This window comes from Budorcas taxicolor, chromosome 5, assembly GCF_023091745.1.
Source record: "Budorcas taxicolor isolate Tak-1 chromosome 5, Takin1.1, whole genome shotgun sequence".
Taxonomy (NCBI): domain Eukaryota; kingdom Metazoa; phylum Chordata; class Mammalia; order Artiodactyla; family Bovidae; genus Budorcas; species Budorcas taxicolor.
The window spans coordinates 19,379,722-19,387,412 of NC_068914.1; positions in this window are offsets into that span (position 1 = coordinate 19,379,722).

Genomic DNA, 7,691 nt, shown 5'->3' on the forward strand with positions numbered 1-7,691 from the left:
AGACTTGACCTAGTAGCTGGTTGTGGTGCCAGTCAGCCCTGGATGGGCTTGTAGGCCTGGGTCAGTAGTGGTCTTGGCCTGGTAGCAGGTGTTTACAGGGTGCCTAGCTGTGCCAGGCCTGGGGATGGACAGGAGTTGGGGAGTTCAAAGGTGAACAAGGCCACGGTGGCCCCTAGGAGCTAAGACCAACCCCTGAAGTCAGGAACATGTATTGCATGCCCAGGGCCTTGTGTGCGCCAGCCTTTAAGAAATAATTGTTAAATCATTGACAGACTGAATGCAATTTGGGAACAACTGGGACAGGAGTGAAATGGGGTGGGGCTCTAATCTAAGCAGAGAGAATTGCTCTGAGTACTTTGTTTCAATATCTATTTGTTGAGTGCCAGCTCTGGGCAACCACAGAACACTCTGGAGACAGTGATTCTCCTCTGTGTGGATTAGGAAAGGGGCCAGAGGGCAAATGTTTTAATAGCTCGAATGAAAGCCTGCAGTGAATTAACGGGCGGCGAAGGAGGGCTGGGGTCTGACTTGGCTGTGAGTGGGAGGGGAGAGGATTCATTCCAGCATGTGTGGGTGCCAAGGAGCCCAGGCTGTGCTGGGGAAACGGGTGTGTGCCCCCAACCCTGCCCCGATTGGTGGAGCAAGCAGGGCCTCTCTGCCCTGTTCAGATGGAAGACCGTGTCCAAGGGCCCCAAGGATGGAGGATCAAGCAAGGATTCATCCACGTGACTCACGAGTTGAACCCTGAGGGGAAACTAAGTGTTTACCAGATAGGCTGGAAACAGGGACGGTGTCCAGGTTGAAGGCAGCAGGGGCTGGGACAAGCAATTGTGGAACTACACATATGTCTTGCCAGGCTTAGTGGAGAAAAGATTGGAACGGAGGCTAGAGAACCAGTGACGATGGGCCTGGTGAGGGGAAGACGGCCGAGGCAGGCCTGGTGGGTGTGGAGAAGCTCCAGAGTCACACAGGAAGTGAGCTTGATTGGATGTGGGGCGATGCGGAGAGAGAAGAGGGGTCAAGCGGTGCTGGGTCTCTGGCCAGGATGGTGATTGAGCGGCTGGCAAGTGTAGGGACAAGATGTTTCCCTGGGGTGTCTGTGGGACCTCAAGTGGAGAGCAGAGCAGGCTGTTGAGTAAGTCCCATGAGTTAGGATAATGCAGGAAAAGGTCCCTTCTCTCCCAGCTCAGTGGCTAAAGACAATAGAAGTTTGTTCATTGCTCATAGAAAGTCCAAAGTCGTGCACCTGACCAGGAAAGTTGGGGGCGGGGTGGCTGTCATGCATTCGGGGTTAAGGGACCCGAACTCTTTCCCGTCTACAGCTCTTATCCCTGGGCCTGGGACCTCAGACCCAGCAGGTCTTCTGTATCCTGCTAGTGGGTGGGGCAAGAGAGAGTGGAGAAGATATTATGGCTTCTTTTCGTAAAAAATTATTTTTTATTTTGAAACAGTTTCAGACTTACAGAAAAGTAGCGAGAATCCCGACACACCCTTCCCCCAGACACCCCATACCACCTGTGCCAAACACCTCAGTGATGTTCTCCGTGACAAAAAGACCTCATCTGGGATCATGAATGGTACCCACTTGCCCTGGCTCTCTCCCCACCTTGACGTGGAGCAGCTCCTAGTCTTTCCTTGAGTTTGATGCCCTTGATCTTCCTGAAGTCATTTTATAGAATGTGTCTTAGTGTGGGTTTGTCCATACTTCCACATGATTAGATTCAGGATGTACATCTTTGGGATATTACATTAGTGATGTCTTCTCATTTTCTCCTGCTGGGTATCACACGATCTTTGTCAAATAACAGATGATAATATCGATCCTTTGACTAAGATGATGCCTGCTAGGTTTCTCCACTATAAATTTTCTTTTTTGTTTGTAATTAATAGGTATTTGTGTGGAAATATTTGAAGACTGTGTAAAAATACTGTTCCCCACCCAGTTTCATCTACTATGCTTATCATGCATTGATATCCCTTGACTAAATAACTTTAATGTTTGCCAAATGGTAATCTTTTGTTTTCATTTTTCCTCCTACATTTATTCATGGGCATTCTATTGAAGTGAAAGCTTTCCCTCCTCTCTGTTTAACTATGTTTGTGTGGAATCATGGATTTGTATTTTAATCAGTGGATTATAATCTATTATTGTCATTATTTTGATGCTCAAATTGTCCCTATTGCCTGGTGGGAACTCCTTCAAACTACTGTGTTCTTTTGGCCTCTCCGCCTCATTTTTTTTTTTTTTTTAATTAATTTAGTTGGCTGTGCCGGGTCTCACTTGTGGCACATGAACACTTCGTTGTGGCATGTGGGATCTAGTTCCCCGACCAGGGATTAATCCTCAGCCCCCTGCTGGGAGCAAGGAGTCTTAACCATTGGACCACCAAGGAAGTCCCCTCCCCATCATTCTTTGAGAACTTCCTTCAAACCATACTGTTCTAGACTTACCTTGTACTTTCCCTGGAATCAGTCACTTCTCTGGGGTCCTTTTTCATTAGAGAATGGTATACAGAAACAAATATCTAGGTACTGGGTGTGCTTCTCACTCAGGTGTTGCTGCTTCCAGGCCCTCTCAGTAGACAGAACTTAGATCTGCATTTGTTTCTGTCTCTATATATTGTAAGTCACGAGTTAACACCAACAGTTGCAGTTTGAAACTACAAGCTCAATACCACAAGGTTCATTCTAGCTGTCCCCTTTTCATATTGGTACCTCCCTCCTTTCAGTGAGAAACACAGCTCCGTTATCCTCAATATATTAACTTGTTTGTTCCACCCCCTGCATGTAGCCAATCTTCTGACCCCATCAGGCTGTCCCTGCCTCTCTGCTCTGATGCTGCTCTTATACAGGCCTCCATTACTGCTTTGCACAAGCCTGCCTCGTGATTTTTTTACTTCATTAGTAAAAAGGGAAGAACGTCACCCTTGCTTCTTAACTGCTTCAGCCCAGAAGTGACATTATAATCGTTCCTGCCCACATTCCTTCCATGAGAATCTGGCCCCAGCCAGCAGCGACGTGGTGTGGGGGAGATTGGCAGATGCTCCTCGGCAGGCCCCGTGTGCCATGGAAGGGGAGAACGACCTTTGTGGAGAGCTGGCTGGCTCCGCCAAGCTGGGTCTTGTTTCAGGGCAGCTTTAGGAACAAAGACTCACTCGTATTACCAAAATAAAAGTCAGTTTGCTGTTAGATGCTCCTGCACAGGTGCTGGAAAGTAGCTTGGCCTGGGGAAGCTCTAGGGCCCTCTCGGCATGAGTGATGACTCAGCATCCCTCTCTGCTTTGCTTCCTCTCCTGTGGCCTTCTGGGCACTGAGTCTCTCCTCCTGTGTTAGTACAATTTGGTCTTTCTGGCCCTTCTCTCCATGACCTTTTACCTCTAGATTTCCTTGTCACATGCCCCATTATCAGATTTCCTCAATAAATGTCCAAGAGAGCAAATACCTGCTTGAGCCCATCATTTTCTCATGCCTTGCTACATCTGGGAGCAGGTGCAGTGAAGAGCCTGGGGCTGCCAATGTTCAAGAGCAGGAACCTGCAGGAGCCTGAGAAAGGATAAGCAGTAGCACAGGAAGTAAGCCAAGGGGGCTAAGACCTTGGTCAGCAGGGCAGACATCAGGATCTGTTTTCCTCTCTTCTTTCCACCCATACACTGGACGGCATCTCCTGGCCATCCCCATGGTCAGGTGTGTCCATAAGTTCCAAAGCACAGAAGGGAGGTACCCCACTTCCAGGCCCTGCCTTTTCTGTGCCCTTACCCCCACCCGCTGGGAGTGGAGACATCCCTTAAAAGACACCTTGGCAGCCAGTTGGTGAAGACAGCCCCTTTAGCTGGTCCTTGGATGATGGTGTGGAGTGGGCAGCTGCGTTAACTAGTCCACTGGCCTGGTACTGAAGCCCAGGCAAGTAATGCACTTCTGTTGTATTTGAGCCATTAGACTTGGGTGGGGGAAGGGGTCTGCTTGTCACAGTAGTAGAATCTAGCTTCATGAATATAGCCTTCCCCTAGCTGTGAGCACTCTGCCAAACCACATTTCAAGGGAGAGAAGAAACTGGAGGATTCCCCCCATTGTTTGAGGGTTGTGAATTTCACTAAAACTGACCAGGTTCTTCAGATAAAGTTAAGAGTTGTCCCTTCCTCAAATGGGAATACCGCTTCTGTTTCTCTGGGCCCTTGAGTTGATCCCAGTACCATGGCGCTCCTCCCAGCCCTGGGAGCCAGCAGTAGAGACACCTGTTGCTGTCATGGAATGTATGCCTTCAGGCCTTGCTGAGAGCCAGCAGTGCGTCCTCCTCTTAGGTTCTGGGATATTAGACAACCTGCCTGATGTTCCTACTATTATTATTATTTTTTTAATTCAAGGTTCCCATCTTTCACTTTTTCTAACTATTTTGCCAGCGCTATGCAACATGCGGGATCTCAGTTCCCGGATCAGGGATTGAATCCGCGTCCGTGGCATTGGGACAATCTTAACCACTGGGCTGCCAGGGAAGTCCCCCTACTAATCATTAAGGTTCCATAGAACTACCGACGTTAGGGCATCTGAATTGTTCTGGGACCTGGAACAATTCTGGCATCTCCGGCACCTGGAAATTCAAAGACAAAAGTCCCTTGTTAGGCAAGGAGCCGCGATTTTCATCGCCAAAGATATGTACACTGTTGAGTGGAAAGAGAGGAGTGATGTGGGGACAAGAAGGTTCCACTGGGACCCTCTCCCCTCTCTTGAATCAAGGTGTTCCCTGGTTGCCAAGAAAGTGCTGAATGACAGTGACACTTTCCCTAGTTTTCCTGGTGGGGGTCAGGTCCTTGGAGACAGGCCATACCAGCTCTGCAAGCCACGCCCCAAGCCCAGCATGGACCACTGCATGCCTCTCTCTCCTTCCTCCCAGCTTCAGGTTTGTGCTGCAATTTCAATAAGTCCTTTCCTTGTACCCTGCCAATTGGAATCCACTTCACGTGTATCGGTCCAGTCCTTCCACAAAACTCTCCTTGACCTTCCCAAGCCCCAGGGCTGTGTCCTTGCCCCGGGAAGGCCGTTTCCCACAGTGCCGGGGTGTGTGCCCAGTGCACTTCTGATACCTGTGTGACTCACCATTGAGTCTCTCCTATGCCTGCTCAGTGACCTCTGGCTCCCTTAGCGATGATGCCCTGGTTTTAGGGTCAAGACCCAGCTCCTCTCCTTTACTAACTGTGTGATTTTGCTGATTTATTAGCTTGAGTTTCAGTTTCCTCATCTGTGAAGTGGAGATGAATAAGACTTACCTTGGAGGACCCACGTGTAAAGTAAATTTGAGAAGCTATTCAAAGCACTTAGTTTGTGTTCAACAAATATTAGTTACTATGTTTCTAGGAGTACTGGTAGGGTTGTTTCATCAGATATGAATCATTCTGGTTGTCAGGGGCTGGACAGAGGCAGGAGTGGAGAGGGACTGCTCATTGAGTACGGGGTTTCTTTCTGGAGTGATGCAAATATCCTGGGCTTCCCTGGTGGCTCAGATAGTAAAGAATCCACCTGCAGTGCAGGAGACGTGGGTTCGATCCCTGGGTCAGGAATATCCCCTGGAGAAGGGCATGGCAACCCACTCCAGTATTCTTGCCTGGAGAATCCCATGGACAGCTATGGGTCCTTGGGGTCACAAAGAGTCAGACACGAGTGAGCAACTAACATTTTGGGCTTCCCTTATAGCTCAGTAGGTAAAGAATCTGCCTGTAAGGCAGGAGACCCGGGTTTGAGTCCTAGGTTTGGAAGATCCCCTGGAGAAGGAAATGGCAACCCACTCCAGTATTCCTGCCTGGAGAATTCCATGGACAGAGGAACCTGGCAGGCCTCAGTCCATGGGGTCACCAGGAGTCAGACATGACTTAGCAACTAAACGATGGAATATCCTGGAGTTAGATAATGGTGAGGATTGCATAGCCTTCACCCCATTGTTTTACGTTTTAAAAGTGAATTTTATGGTATGTGAATTATATCTTAATTTAAAAAAATCATTTAAGCAGGGATTTCCCTGGTGGTCTAGAGGTTAAGAATTTGCCTTGCAATGCAGGGGACTTGGGTTCAATTCCTGGTTGGGGAACTAAGATCCTACATATACCTCAGAGAAACTAAGCCTGTGCACCAGAACTACTGAGCATGAGTTCCATAACTAAAGAGTGTGTGCACCACAGCAAAAGATCCCGCAGGCCACAACTAAGCCCTAGTGTAGCCAAATAAAGAAATATAATTTTTTAATCATTTAAGCAAACATTAGTGAACTGTGAGGAAACCAAGGGCTGGGGTCAGTGCCAGATGCTGGGGACTCAAAGTCCAGCAAAGCCAGGTCTCTGCCCCAAAGAGCTAGTCAATGGTGGTTGTTATCCTCAGTGTCAGAGTTTAACAAGGCCCCTCCCCCACACCCCACTTTCCTCTAGCTCTTCCCAGGTGGTGCTAGTGGTAAAGAACCTGCCCGCCAATGTAGGAGACACAAGGGACATGGGTTTGATCCCTGGGTCAGGAAGATGCCCTGGAGTAGGAAATGGCAGTCCACTCCAGTATTCTTGCCTGGAGAATCCCCTTGGACAGAGGAGCCTGGCAGGCGACAGTCCATTGGGTTGAAAAGAGTTGGGCATGACTGTGTGCGTGCCCCCCCCCCCCAACACACACACACATGCACACATGCACGTGCACACACACACACACCATTTTACTCTAGGGATTTCAGGAGGACTACGAGGAGATACAAGCTATTTGGAAGTTTGCAAAGCCCAGGACAAATGAAGGCTCACTGTGCCCAGAACATCAAAGCCAACTCGGGGCTCTCTGATGCATCCCTGAGAGGCAGGGGTGGGATAGGCAGGGCTTATGAGCTCTCTGTACCCCACACTCTGGCACAGTTGCTCTTCTGTGACCTCAAGGCCTGAGAGAAGGAGGTGCAGACTCCCATGCCTCTGACTGTGTTCTTTTCTTCAGCTCATGTTCTCACTGGGCAGGGTGCCAGCTGGATGGGAGGAGATGGGAGGATTCCAAAGGACCAGCAGATGCAGCCTGAGGTATATAGGCTAATGATGAGCATGGGATGTTCATGGGAGGATGCCAGCTCCTCCTCCACCTTGAGATGATTCTGGGTACCAGCATCTTCTAGATGGAATCGCTCACAACACTCCCTACACCAGGGGTATTGAAAACAAGACCTCTGACCACAGCTTTTGGAAAAGGTACAGAAATGCTTACTTCTAGCATAAACAGTCATGAAAACCAAGGCAATAAAGGGCACTATTCAAAAGAGCACCGGGCTGGGAGAGAGGAAGCTGCCAATGTTCTGCGTCATAGCCTTGGGCAACCTAATTTCCTTATATCAAAGAGCTGTAATAAACAGCCGCTCTGTACTCTGCTGCTGCGTGCCAGGCAACATACTAACACACTTCACACAAATGATCTCACTGAACCTTTTCTTTACTTTTTTTTCCCATCAACTCTTCTACAACGCTTCGTGTTTGTGCTAATATTTGCATTAAATAGATGAAGATGGCTTTGCTGTTTTGCTAAGTTGTGTCTGACTCTTGGCGACCCCGTGGACTGTGGCCTGCCAGGCTCCACTGTCTGTGGGATTCTCCGGGCAGGAACACTGGAGTGGGTTGCCATTTCCTTCTCCAGAAAATGGCTTATCTGTCACCAAATTGGCTTGATCCTACCTCCAGTTTACATCAGTATAT